Genomic DNA, 14,410 nt, shown 5'->3' on the forward strand with positions numbered 1-14,410 from the left:
AAAAAAAGAAGAAAATGGGGCCAATTTATTAAGTGTCTGTCTGACAGCAAACGCTGTCGGCATTTAACATTGCACAAGCAGTCCTTGTGAACTGCTTGTGCAATGCCGCCCCCTGCAGATTCGCGGCCAATCGGCTACTAGCAGGGAGTGTTATTCAGCCCGATCGTATACGATTGGGCGGATTGATGTCCGCAGCCTCAGCGACAGCGGGCGAATTAAGGAGCAGTGGTCTTAATACCGCTGCTTCTTAACTGCTGTTTCCTGCGAGCCTGAAACTCACACGGAAACATGGGGATTAGGGGCCATTCGGCCCTTGATAATTTGCCCCCCCTGAATGCTATAGAAAATGACGCTTTTTTGTGCATTTTGTTTTGTGGAGTTTTGTCATTGTGTGGCACTTTCACAAGTGTAGGGTCTGCTAAAAGTAAACCTGTAATTGGTATTTAAATATCTTTTGAACAATAGGTTAAATGCTTCTTAAGGTAATAGGTTGTATAGAATCTCCAGTTATGTACATTTTAGTATTTTCTAATAATGGCACTTATTATGTTTTGAATTCAGAACAGCTTTAACCCCTTAATGACTGCAGTGTACCCTATACGTCGCTGGTCGATATGGTTTTTTTTCTGGGTGTAATATCGCGGGTCTTGCAGCGAGTGGCAAGACCGTGCTATTACACTCTCCCTCCCTCCTGTAGGCTTTATTTCTTAAAAACTCAGTGTGAAATGTTGTTTCCATGTCATTTTAAGGTTAATATATTGTTATTATATTGTTTTTCAGTTTAATAGAAAGATTCAACTATAACTCAAATCACTTTTTCTAGTAATGACAATCACATTCAAATTAAATATGATAATTGAAATATCCATTATGATTGTAATCAAGTGTCTAAATGTAATAAACATTAATTGTTAATGGAAAATTGTTCTCCTTTATGTGCTTATTGTACATGATGTATGAGCTTATATTATTTTTCATTTTATTAATATGATGTGCATTTTTATTGTATTGCAGGATAACAAACAATATGGAGAATCTCTTACTGCCAGATGATCCCATATCTAACAGCTCAGAATACTCTTATTACAACGACTATGAAGATTTCTATCTTTCATATGAAAAGCTTATCCTTATGTTAAGATTACTGTTAATGATCTCTTACATCATAATATGCATTGTGGGATTAATTGGGAACAGTATAGTTATCTGGATTGCTGGGTTTAGGATAAAGACAGTCAGTGCTGTTTGGTTTCTCAACCTGGCCATAGCGGACTTTATATTTGATGCCTTTCTTCCTTTCTACATTTCAACATGGAAAATATATAACTGGCCCTATCGTAAATTTCTTTGTAGATTAAGCTTCACAGTACAGTTGTTAAACATGTTTGCTAGCATCTGTTTCCTAACAATCATCAGTATTGACCGTTGTGTGTCAATTTTACAGCCACTTTGGGCTAAAATCCACAGGACACACAGACTGGCATCTACAATTTCAGTATTTATTTGGGTCTTATCTCTGATTATCAGTGTTCCAAACATTTTTATTTATGATGTTCATGATGACTTTCATGGGAATTTGTCTTTTTGTCATTACAGGGATGACTATCTGTTCCTATACTCGTACTTAGATGCAAGTGTTGTGTTTTTTATCAAAACTGTCTGCATGTTTTGCATTCCGTTTTCCATTATCATTGTCTGCAATGGTCTTATTGCTTTTAAAATGTGTAGAGTTAAAAGAAACAGAGATTCGAGCCGACCTTTCAAAGTTATAACTGCAGTTGTAATCTGTTTTTTCATCTGCTGGTTCCCATATAATTTTGGGGTATTTATATTAGCAAATTTAGGTTTAAAATGGTTTGTCACTGATTTACTAATAATATTTGAATGTTTAGCTTTCTCAAACAGCTGTCTAAACCCTATTCTCTATTTAATAATTGGACGTAAGGGAAGCGTTAAGAGGTCTATACCAAGTATAATGGAAAGTACCCTTAGTGAGCGCAATCACCTTACATCTCGAGAGCGGTCTAATGCTTTTGAAACAAATGTTTAGCTGTTTTTTTAAATTTAATCTTTTTTTCATTGGAATATCTTAAAGGGACAGTAAAGTCCAAATTAAACTGTTATGATTCAGATAGGGCATGTAATTTTAAACAACTTTCCAATTTGCTTTTATCATCAAATTTGCATTGTTTACTTGGTATTCTTAGTTGAAGGCTAAACCTAGGTAGGCTCATATGCTAATTTCTAAGCCCTTGAAGGATGCCTCTGACATGCATTTGACAGTTTTTCACAGCTAAATGGCGTTAGTTCACGTGTGTCATATAGATAACATTGTGCTCATGCCCATGAAGTTATTTAAGAGTTAGTACTGATTGCCTGAAATGCAAGTCTGTTAAAAAATCTGAGATAAGGATGCCGTCTGCAGAAGCTTAGATACGAGGTAATCACAGAGGTAAAAAGTGTATTAATATAACAGTGTTGGTTACGCAAAACTGGGGAATGGGTAATAAAAGGTTTACCTATCTGTTTAAACAATAATATTTTTGGTGTTTAATGTCCCTTTAAAGAGTCTGTTAAAGGCAAAAAATAACGTGCTGAAACAAGGTGTATACTATCTATAGCAGCAGAGAATTATGCACACCTAATGAATGTTTCTTCCCCAGGAAACAGTTAAGAAAGATGCATATATACAGGGAGTGCAGAATTATTAGGCAAGTTGTATTTTTGAGGATTAATTTTATTATTGAACAACAACCATGTTCTCAATGAACCCAAAAAACTCATTAATATCAAAGCTGAATATTTTTGGAAGTAGTTTTTAGTTTGTTTTTAGTTTTAGCTATTTTAGGGGGATATCTGTGTGTGCAGGTGACTATTACTGTGCATAATTATTAGGCAACTTAACAAAAAACAAATATATACCCATTTCAATTATTTATTTTTACCAGTGAAACCAATATAACATCTCAACATTCACAAATATACATTTCTGACATTCAAAAACAAAACAAAAACAAATCAGTGACCAATATAGCCACCTTTCTTTGCAAGGACACTCAAAAGCCTGCCATCCATGGATTCTGTCAGTGTTTTGATCTGTTCACCATCAACATTGCGTGCAGCAGCAACCACAGCCTTCCAGACACTGTTCAGAGAGGTGTACTGTTTTCCCTCCTTGTAAATCTCACATTTGATGATGGACCACAGGTTCTCAATGGGGTTCAGATCAGGTGAACAAGGAGGCCATGTCATTAGATTTTCTTCTTTTATACCCTTTCATGCCAGCCACGCTGTGGAGTACTTGGACGCGTGTGATGGAGCATTGTCCTGCATGAAAATTATGTTTTTCTTGAAGGATGCAGACTTCTTCCTGTACCACTGCTTGAAGAAGGTGTCTTCCAGAAACTGGCAGTAGGACTGGGAGTTGAGCTTGACTCCATCCTCAACCCGAAAAGGCCCCACAAGCTCATCTTTGATGATACCAGCCCAAACCAGTACTCCACCTCCACCTTGCTGGCATCTGAGTCGGACTGGAGCTCTCTGCCCTTTACCAATCCAGCCACGTCCCATCCATCTGGCCCATCAAGACTCACTCTCATTTCATCAGTCCATAAAACCTTAGAAAAATCAGTCTTGAGATATTTCTTGGCCCAGTCTTGACGTTTCAGCTTGTGTGTCTTGTTCAGTGGTGGTCGTCTTTCAGCCTTTCTTACCTTGGCCATGTCTCTGAGTATTGCACACCTTGTGCTTTTGGGCACTCCAGTGATGTTGCAGCTCTGAAATATGGCCAAACTGGTGGCAAGTGGCATCTTGGCAGCTGCACGCTTGACTTTTCTCAGTTCATGGGCAGTTATTTTGCGCCTTGGTTTTCCACACGCTTCTTGCGACCCTGTTGACTATTTTGAATGAAACGCTTGATTGTTCGATGATCACTCTTCAGAAGCTTTGCAATTTTAAGAGTGCTGCATCCCTCTGCAAGATATCTCACTATTTTTGACTTTTTTGAGCCTGTCAAGTCCTTCTTTTGACCCATTTTGCCAAAGGAAAGGAAGTTGCCTAATACTTATGCACACCTGATATACGGCTAGATTTAGAGTTTTGTCGGTAACGACCCGCGTAGCTAACGCCGGCTTTTTTCTGGCCGCACCATAAAAATAACTCTGGTATTGAGAGTCCACAAAAAGGCTGCGTTAGGCTCCAAAAAAGGAGCGTACATCATTTTTAACGCAACTTAAACTCTCGATACCAGAGTTGCTTACGCAAGCGGCCAGCCTCAAAAACGTGCTCGTGCACGATACCCCCATAGGAAACAATGGGGCTGTTTGACCTGAAAAAAAACCTAACACCTGCAAAAAAGCAGCGTTAAGCTCCTAACGCGGCCCCATTGTTTGCTATGGGGAAACACTTCCTACGTCTGCACCTAACACCCTAACATGTACCCCGAGTCTAAACACCCATACCCTTACAATTATTAACCCCTAATCTGCCGCCCCCGCTATTGCTGACCCCTGCATATTATTTTTAACCCCTAATCTGCCGCTCCGTAAACCGCCGCTACTTACATTATCCCTATGTACCCCTAATCTGCTGCCCCTAACACCGCCGACCCCTATATTATATTTATAAACCCCTAATCTGCCCCCCACAACGTCGCCGCAACCTAACTACACTTATTAACCCCTAATCTGCCGAGCGGACCTGAGCGCTACTATAATAAAGTTATTAACCCCTAATCCGCATCACTAACCCTATAATAAATAGTATTAACCCCTAATCTGCCCTCCCTAACATCGCCGACACCTAACTTCAAACATTAACCCCTAATCTGCCTACCGGAGCTCACTGCTACTATAATAAATGTATTAACCCCTAAAGCTAAGTCTAACCCTAACCCTAACACCCCCCTAAGTTAAATATAATTTAAATCTAACAAAATAAATTAACTCTTATTAAATAACTTATTCCTATTTAAAGCTAAATACTTACCTGTAAAATAAATCCTAATATAGCTACAATATAAATTATAATTATATTGTAGCTATTTTAGGATTAATATTTATTTTACAGGCAACTTTGTAATTATTTTAACCAGGTACAATAGCTATTAAATTGTTAAGAACTATTTAATAGTTACCTAGTTAAAATAATAACAAAATCACCTGTAAAATAAAACCTAACCTAAGTTCTAATTAAACCTAACACTACACTATCAATAAATTAATTAAATAAAATACCTACAATTACCTACAATTAAACCTAACACTACACTATCAATACATTAATTAAATACAATATCTACAAATAACTACAATGAAATAAACTAACTAAAGTACAAAAAATAAAAAAGAACTAAGTTACAAAAAATAAAAAAATATTTACAAACATAAGAAAAATATTACAACAATTTTAAACTAATTACACCTACTCTAAGCCCCCTAATAAAATAACAAAGACCCCCAAAATAAAAAAATGCCCTACCCTATTCTAAATTACTAAAGTTAAAAGCTCTTTTACCTTACCAGCCCTGAACAGGGCCCTTTGCGGGGCATGCCCCAAGAATTTCAGCTCTTTTGCCTGTAAAAAAAAACATACAATACCCCCCCCCCAACATTACAACCCACCACCCACATACCCCTAATCTAACCCAAACCCCCCTTAAATAAACCTAACACTAAGCCCCTGAAGATCTTCCTACCTTGTCTTCACCTCACCAGGTATCACTGATCCGTCCTGGCTCCAAAATCTTCATCCAACCCAAACGGGGGCTTCCCCATCTTCCTCCGGCGACGTCCAACTGAAGAATGACGGTTCCTTTAAGGGACGTCATCCAAGATGGCGTCCCTCGAATTCCGATTGGCCAGAGGAAGATGGGTCCGCGCTGGAGGTCTTCAGGATGGAGCCGGTCGTCATCGGATGAAGATAGAAGATGCCGCTTCAAGATGGTTGCCGGTCCGGATCGCCTCTTCTTCCCGGATAGGATGAAGACTTTGGAGCCTCTTCTGGACCTCTTCAGCCACCGGATGATGGATGTCTAGCCCCCGCTTGGGTTGGATGAAGATTTTGGAGCCAGGACGGATCGGTGATACCTGGTGAGGTGAAGACAAGGTAGGAAGATCTTCAGGGGCTTAGTGTTAGGTTTATTTAAGGGGGGTTTGGGTTAGATTAGGGGTATGTGGGTGGTGGGTTGTAATGTTGGGGGGGGGTATTGTATGTTTTTTTTTACAGGCAAAAGAGCTGAAATTCTTGGGGCATGCCCCGCAAAGGGCCCTGTTCAGGGCTGGTAAGGTAAAAGAGCTTTTAACTTTAGTAATTTAGAATAGGGTAGGGCATTTTTTTTATTTTGGGGGTCTTTGTTATTTTATTAGGGGGCTTAGAGTAGGTGTAATTAGTTTAAAATTGTTGTAATATTTTTCTTATGTTTGTAAACATTTTTTTATTTTTTGTAACTTAGTTCTTTTTTATTTTTTGTACTTTAGTTAGTTTATTTCATTGTAGTTATTTGTAGATATTGTATTTAATTAATGTATTGATAGTGTAGTGTTAGGTTTAATTGTAGGTAATTGTAGGTATTTTATTTAATTAATTTATTGATAATGTAGTGTTAGGTTTAATTAGAACTTAGGTTAGGATTTATTTTACAGGTGATTTTGTTATTATTTTAACTAGGTAACTATTAAATAGTTCTTAACTATTTAATAGCTATTGTACCTGGTTAAAATAATTACAAAGTTGCCTGTAAAATAAATATTAATCCTAAAATAGCTACAATATAATTATAATTTATATTGTAGCTATATTAGGATTTATTTTACAGGTAAGTATTTAGCTTTAAATAGGAATAAGTTATTTAATAAGAGTTAATTAATTTCGTTAGATTTAAATTATATTTAAGTTAGGGGGGTGTTAGTGTTAGGGTTAGACTTAGCTTTAGGGGTTAATACATTTATTATAGTAGCGGTGAGCTCCGGTCGGCAGATTAGGGGTTAATAATTGAAGTTAGGTGTCGGCGATGTTAGGGAGGGCAGCTTAGGGGTTAATACTATTTATTATAGGGTTAGTGATGCGGATTAGGGGTTAATAACTTTATTATAGTAGCGGTGCGGTCCGTTCGGCAGATTAGGGGTTAATAAGTGTAGGCAGGTGGAGGCGACGTTGAGGGGGGCAGATTAGGGGTTAATAAATATAATATAGGGGTCGGCGGTGTTAGGGGCAGCAGATTAGGGGTACATAGCTATAATGTAGGTGGCGGCGCTTTGCGGTCGGCAGATTAGGGGTTAATTATTGTAGGTATCTGGCGGCGACGTTGTGGGGGGCAGGTTAGGGGTTAATAAATATAATATAGGGGTCGGCGGTGTTAGGGGCAGCAGATTAGGGGTACATAAGTATAACGTAGGTGGCGGTCGGCAGATTAGGGGTTAAAAAAATTTAATCGAGTGGCGGTGATGTGGGGGGACCTCAGTTTAGGGGTACATAGGTAGTTTATGGGTGATAGTGTACTTTAGGGCACAGTAGTTAAGAGCTTTATGAACCGGCGTTAGCCCAAAAAGCTCTTAACTCCTGTTTTTTTTCTGCGGCTGGAGTTTTGTCGTAAGAGCTCTAAATCTCACTCCAGCCACGACTCTAAATACCGGAGTTAGAAAGATCCCATTGAAAAGATAGGATACGCAATTGACCTAAGGGGATCTGCGGTATGGAAAAGTCGCGGCTGGAAAGTGAGCGTTAGACCCTTTTTTGAGTGAGTCCAAATACCGGCGGTAGCCTAAAACCAGCGTTAGGAGCCTCTAACGCTGGTTTTCACGGCTACCGCCAAACTCTAAATCTAGGCCTTAGAGTGTTGATGTCATTAGACCACACCCCTTCTCATTACAGAGATGCACATCACCTAATATGCTTAATTGGTAGTAGGCTTTCAAGCCTATACAGCTTGGAGTAAGACAACATGCATAAAGAGGATGATGTGGTCAAAATACTCATTTGCCTTATAATTCTGCACTCCCTGTACAGTTGTAGGTGGCACAATGAATGCTAATTCCCACTATAATGATATAAAGGATGTATCTACATAAAATATAAAAAAACAATAAGATAATAACTAATCTGTAACTAATAAAAGCGTTCAAACACTCATTAAAATTAAATATATGAGTTTATTAATGTGGTATAAACAGTAAAATTGACTATATAAGACACCGGTGTCAGCATAAAATATGCCCTTAAACATCAGTTAATAACAATTGTTAAAATATAGGCATACAATCTGGTAAATACCGTTATAGATCCACGCCTGTACAGTGATTATTGCCTAAGTGGATATCTTAATACTGTTACAATATAATACATGCTGAAGACATATGCGCCTAAAACGTGCATACAATGTGGCTAATAGTTGACACGTTGCTGTTGGTTACTATGTAACTAGTGATCATGAAATGTTCAGATGTATATGAATATGATGCCAAAGTCTTTGGAAGAAACAGACGTACAGCTTTGTAAATATTATCCGTGTGTAATTGTAAAGTGTGGTGCTTTCAAGCACAAGATTCAGCAGTTGATGCCCAATTAAAAATACCTGAATGTCTTTGTCTTTGATCGTTCCATTTCTTAAAGGGTACTCACAGTGCACTGTGGTTTATTAGGACTCCGATCCTCAGGAGGATAGTCAGTACTGACCTTAAAGGGACACTAAACCCAATTTTTTTTCTTTCATGATTAAGATAGAGCATGCAATTTTAAGCAACTTTCTAATTTACTCCTATTATCAAATTTTCTTCATTCTCTTGGTATCTTTATTTGAAATGCAAGAATGTAAGTTTAGATGCCGGCCCATTTTTGGTGAATAACCTGGGTTATTTTTGCTGATTGGTGGATAAATTCATCCACCAATAAAATAGTGCTGTCCAGAGTACTGAACGAAAAAAGAAGCTTAGATGCCTTCTTTTTCAAATAAAGATAGCAAGTGAACGAAGAAAAATTGATAATAGGAGTAAATTATAAAGTTGCTTAAAATTGCATGCTCTATCTGAATCCAGAAAGAAAAAATTTGGGTTCAGTGTCCCTTTAATAGTGTGATTTGCCCGTCAATCCTGAGTTAAAGATGTGTTGAAATAGTGGTTTTATTTCGATAATCTCCAGATGATGTCGTTGTTTGTCTGCCTGCAATCAGTATCCGGCTAATCTCTGATCTTTCCTTGGGTGCTCTTATGTTTAGCCCCATTGGTTACCGGCTGGCCACCAAACTTTCCTTTAAGTGCTCTTACGTTCAGCCTCTGTTTTATGGGTCAAGGTATGCTCCGCTCTCTTCGTGATCCTGTTTGTCGGGTGATCAGGTTTCTATGCGTTTCGGCTTGGAAGCCTTTTTCAAGATACCTGATAGACTGGATTCATTGCTATTTATAGCACTTGGAACAACACCCATTATTTTTAACCACTTCGGTGTTTGATAGAATCTTCTTCTTTGTTATATTATTGGATACATCTGTTTCTTGTATTGGCCTTAAGTTTATTACAATCAATCATATTGTAATATTCAAAATCGATATTGCAACAATTCTTCCAATTGCATATTTTGGGATATATTTAAAATGCACGTAATATAATGCACATAGTGTAATTATATCAAATTATTATACCTTTTTAAGGTGGAATACAGTGAAGAGATTTAACATTCACATACAGTTTGCACGGTGCTCAGATGAACCGAAGATACTGGTGTACAACTTTTATTAAAAATATATATATATATATACAAAGTAGTCAATCTCCTATTGTGCCTATAAAATAATACTGAAAGTGTAAAAAATGTAAATATAATGACAAGCTTAAAAGTTGACGGAAATTTCCCTCAACATATTAGTTAATTGTTGTACCAAAATACAGTTTAATAATTCTTTGCTCTAGATATATAAACATCTATGTTAATAAATAAATAAAATAAATGTAATAAAATATGATTGCAGCACCTTTTGAAAAGTGAATGATAATTACTGTTATATGTAACACGCTGAGACTAATAGACATTACTCAATATTTCTTGTAAAATGTTACTATAACTATAAAATATGTGCATATATCGAGAAAGTTTATGTATATTATCCTCAAACGGAGAGGTTTTAAAAAATATATGGTATTAAAAATGTGACTAGTGTAGTATCTGGCTATATGATATAAACAATGGTATATCAAATAAAGCTATATTATAAAATGACTAACAGCATAAAAAAGGGGGGCTAGACACAATATAAATATACTAAAATAGGGAATAATTCTGGATTTAACCAATGATGGAGTTTAGATCCAATTCACTGTTTAATCCCTCGGTGTCACACCCAATGCGTATCTGAAGAATACAAACAAAGTACAATTAGTGGTATGGACCTCAACCGCTGAGTCAGGGTTAATAATATGGTTAGTGTAGCAAAAAGTTACTGGGTATCACACAATTATCAGGAGTAGTTGTGTTACCCTTGTAACACCAGGCTGTAATTATTGTCATGGGGAAGTAAGTAAAATGACCCTATAGCTGCCACATGTGCTAGGAGATTACACTGAGATATAATGCAGCAGGGAAACTAGCTTACACCCCAGGGATCAGATAAGGCATTCAGTGATAACTGTAAATAGTACTGAGCATAACAGAGTGAACTTATATAGTTCAGATAATACGTTGCAAGTATATAACAAGACAGAAAACTTCTGGTACTAGGCAATCATATGAGAAGTGTTAGATGAAAGACTTTTATAGGTTGAACTAAAATTGAAACAGAGGCAGCGAAAATCTTACTTGCTGAATTACACTGAGTTAGCATGTAGGCAGACACTGGTCAGACGGTACAAATATATGACAAGGCAGGTGTAGAATCAGATTCAAGCAAACAATAATTATAAGCACATAGAATTTAGTGCCTTACCGGAGCTGAGTTCGCTATGGAAGCAGGCTATTTTGTTTAGCCGATAGTGAGAGCTGAGACTGTCCGTGTCTGCTGAAACGCTTAGCGTGTGACGTCACCGCCGCCCGGCTTGAGGGGGCGTTACTGGTTTGCAGCTGAGTGCCGCGGCAGAAGGATCCAGTGCGAAGGAATCAGGAACAGAATATTTACAAGTTAACAGAATCCGCTGTAAGTCACGGAGTAAGTCTTTTGCAGTCTTGAGTCCTGGGAAAGTGAACAGCGTTCACTTGCAATGGTAGTAAAGTTCGGTAACACTTGTGGAACAAGGTAGTGAACAACGTTCACTGGAGAGAATGGCTTGAAGTATAGTTAAGGCAGAAACTTCAATACTAAGCACCTTTAGAAGTGTGAGGCGGGATTATATAGGGTGGTGAGCGAACAGGTGATCACAGTTTAAAGGAACAGTAGCAGAATGTCTGTTAGTGAGTTAGAAGGGAATAGGAATCCCTGACACTCGAAATGTAAGGTCCCTAATTTGTTGATAAGTTCCGCCTCTTTGTGCAATAATTTTTTCTCCATGTTACCTCTTCTCCCACCTTCTTTAATTTTCTTAATGCCCCAGTATGTCAAATCTTTGGGGTTACCTTTATGTTTTTCAAAAAAATGTTTGTACAATCTGATATCCTCTCTCTCTTGTTCAATACATCTTATATGTTCTCTGATTCTCTCTTTTAGTTTTCTGCTCGTTTGACCTAAATATTGTAATTTACAAGTGCATTGTAATAGATATATGACATTGTGATCAGTGCATCTGATAACTTCTTTAATTTGGAAGGCCCTATTTGTAGTTGTAGATATTACAGTTTTGGTCTTTTTGCTATATTTGCAGGATTTGCAATCGTGGCACGGGAAGTATCCTTCTATCTTTCCTCCATTTAGGTTTCGATTTAAATCAGTATGATTGGGCTTATATTCACTGGGTGCAAGGATATTCTTTAGGTTTTTTGCTTTCCTAAAGACTATATTTGGTTGATAGTTGAGTTTTTTTTCCAATAATGGGATCACTTCTAACTAGGTGCCAATGTTTTTTAATAATGTTTTGGATCTATTTATGCTGAGTAGAGAATGTAGTAATAAATGCAATGTCAAACGGATCTTGTTCTTCCTTATTATTAAATGATTTAGGTTTATTTTGTAATAAATCATTCCTCTCTATCTCTCGTACTTCGTTTTTAGTATTTATTATATTAGTTAGATTATAGCCTTTATCCACAAACCTAGCCTGCAGTATTTCAGATTGTTTGTCGTAATCTGTGATTTTGGAGCAATTTCTTCTAATTCTTGAAAATTGGCCCTTAGGAATGTTTCTTTTCCATTTATCATGGTGGCAGCTCTTAAAGTCTATATAGTTATTAGCATTTACTTTTTTAAAGAATGTAGTGGTTTTGATAGTATTATCCAATAATTGGATTTCTATATCAAAAAAGTTTACGAGACGCTTTTATTAGTTACAGATTAGTCATTATCTTAATTTTTTTTATATTTTATGTAGATAGCTGTTTCAGAGGCCCAGCTTTTCAGTCTCGCCAGTTAAGTAGCCTTTTGCAATAATATCATTCCAATCGGATTGAGATAATTGACAGCTCCCTCTTGCACCTGATTGGCCGTGTTAATGTCGGGCAGTGTACTGCTGCCTGCTCGCTATGAGGCTGGGTGAACAAGGGTTCAAAACCAAGAACATTGTCCGCCCAGCCTTTGGTAAATGGAGTCCTATGTGTTTACAACATAGTTAACTTCAGATCTAGAGCAGCAATGCACTACTGTGAGCTAGCTGACCACATGTGAACTTACAACAGATGGAATATTTGTGTAACCACCAGTCACCAGTTAGCTCCCAATAGTACACTTCTGCTCCTGAGCCTACCTAGGTGCACTTTTTAACAATGGATACCAAAGGAAAAAACTAAATCTGATAATAGAACTATATTGAAAAGTATCTAAAAATTGCATGCCCTGTCTAAGCAGCTCTCCTAGTCTTCTAGATGAAAAACTAGAGTAAAAACAAATGGAAAACACATAACTATTTCATGAGATGCCATAGCAAATAATAACGCAGATTTGTTTTGTGCATTTATTGAACATTTCTGGCCTGAGGTTTAGATGTTGTTGCTCTCTGATTTGTGGAATGATCAAGAATGCAAATTATGAAGTTCATTACCTTGTTATGATCATGCACAAAAACTCATGAGATAAATATGATTAAACCTGCTGCATTAACATTACCAAAAAAATAGCTATATTTATCTTAGTTATAAGACACTTTCACCTGCCCCATCTCTCATCATCTTCATCTGCTCTACATCTGACTGTTGGTTTTCAGTAACGCCTTTATAGGCTTAGATTCTAAATGAATATAAGTTCACAAATCCACCTTTCCTGTTAATTGTCTTATGTAAAGATTGTTTACAGCTTACAGTGACTCAAGGTCAACAACTGTATACTTATTGTTACAGCACTGTGTAATATGTAATAGGTTTACACTTTATATAAACAGTAATGATAATGATACAAGTTGTTTGTTTGTAAAATCAATATTTTAAAAAAACTTCCCGCAACTTCTCCACTCAAATATTACAGAATTCATAAAGATTTATACCGCCCCTAGAAAGGTTAAGTGAGTGGCAAGGTTAACGCTATTCAAATCAAAATAGTTGTTTCTCTATTGCAACCTAATTTCCCTCCATGTGGAATAACTTTCAAATGTCAAGGATAGAGGTATCACAAACATATTGTAAAAACATTACAAAACAAACAAATAAAACACAGGAAAACACCCTCTGTACAACTGTCCCTGAACAAGTTGAAGAAAATAAAAATAAAAGTGAGACAAACTATGACATTGTGAGACACGGCCATGAGATACTTAACAGTCATGATTTTTGGTGAAAATCTAGGATTCCCACTGTCAGGCCCTTTTTTTTTAAGTCTACAAGATTGCAGTGATGAATTCTATTCTATCCAGCTAGATAGCTTATAATATAGCAAAACAGATTTGCAAATATTTAAAATTACAATCCATTATAGAAGTCCTTTTGCAAACTTGTTTCCAAATTGTTGTAACTGTGATTATTGTATTTTCACACTTCTAGCAAATATCACGGACTGTACAAGATATCATGTATTGGACCCTTTAACAGAACTAAACAAAACTATATATGCTTAAGCCAGAAATGGCAACTAGCAATCGTTTAGAAAAGATAAACTATGTAAATCTCAATGAATTTTTAGCATGATCTCCCCTGAACAACGAAACTCCTTGGGAGCCTAAATAGCGTCCATGCATCTACCCCATAGTCTCAGTTTAAATGACACTTTGTTTTTAAAGGTAATTTTTTTGTAAATATTACATTCTAATTTATTTTAGCTTGTTACTTAATCATTACTGACACTGTGTAACTATGTAATCAACCCCCTGCAAAGTGGTTAACACAGAGCTCTGACAGAATGCCAATGGACAGAATGCC

At 36.8% G+C, this 14,410-nt stretch overlaps 1 protein-coding gene across 1 annotated transcript in view; it reads right to left on the reverse strand.

Annotated features, from left to right (window-relative positions):
- The window catches only part of LOC128639074 (chemerin-like receptor 2), a 244,861-nt gene extending 233,900 nt beyond the window's left edge, over window positions 1–10,961 (reverse strand). Inside the window, exon 1 of the mRNA XM_053691224.1 lies at window positions 10,908–10,961. The gene's annotated coding sequence lies outside the window, so the exon portion shown is untranslated. The remainder of the gene's footprint in view (window positions 1–10,907) is intronic.
- Window positions 10,962–14,410: the final 3,449 nt, after the last annotated feature.

Source organism: Bombina bombina, chromosome 8 (genome assembly GCF_027579735.1).
Source record: "Bombina bombina isolate aBomBom1 chromosome 8, aBomBom1.pri, whole genome shotgun sequence".
Classification (NCBI taxonomy): domain Eukaryota; kingdom Metazoa; phylum Chordata; class Amphibia; order Anura; family Bombinatoridae; genus Bombina; species Bombina bombina.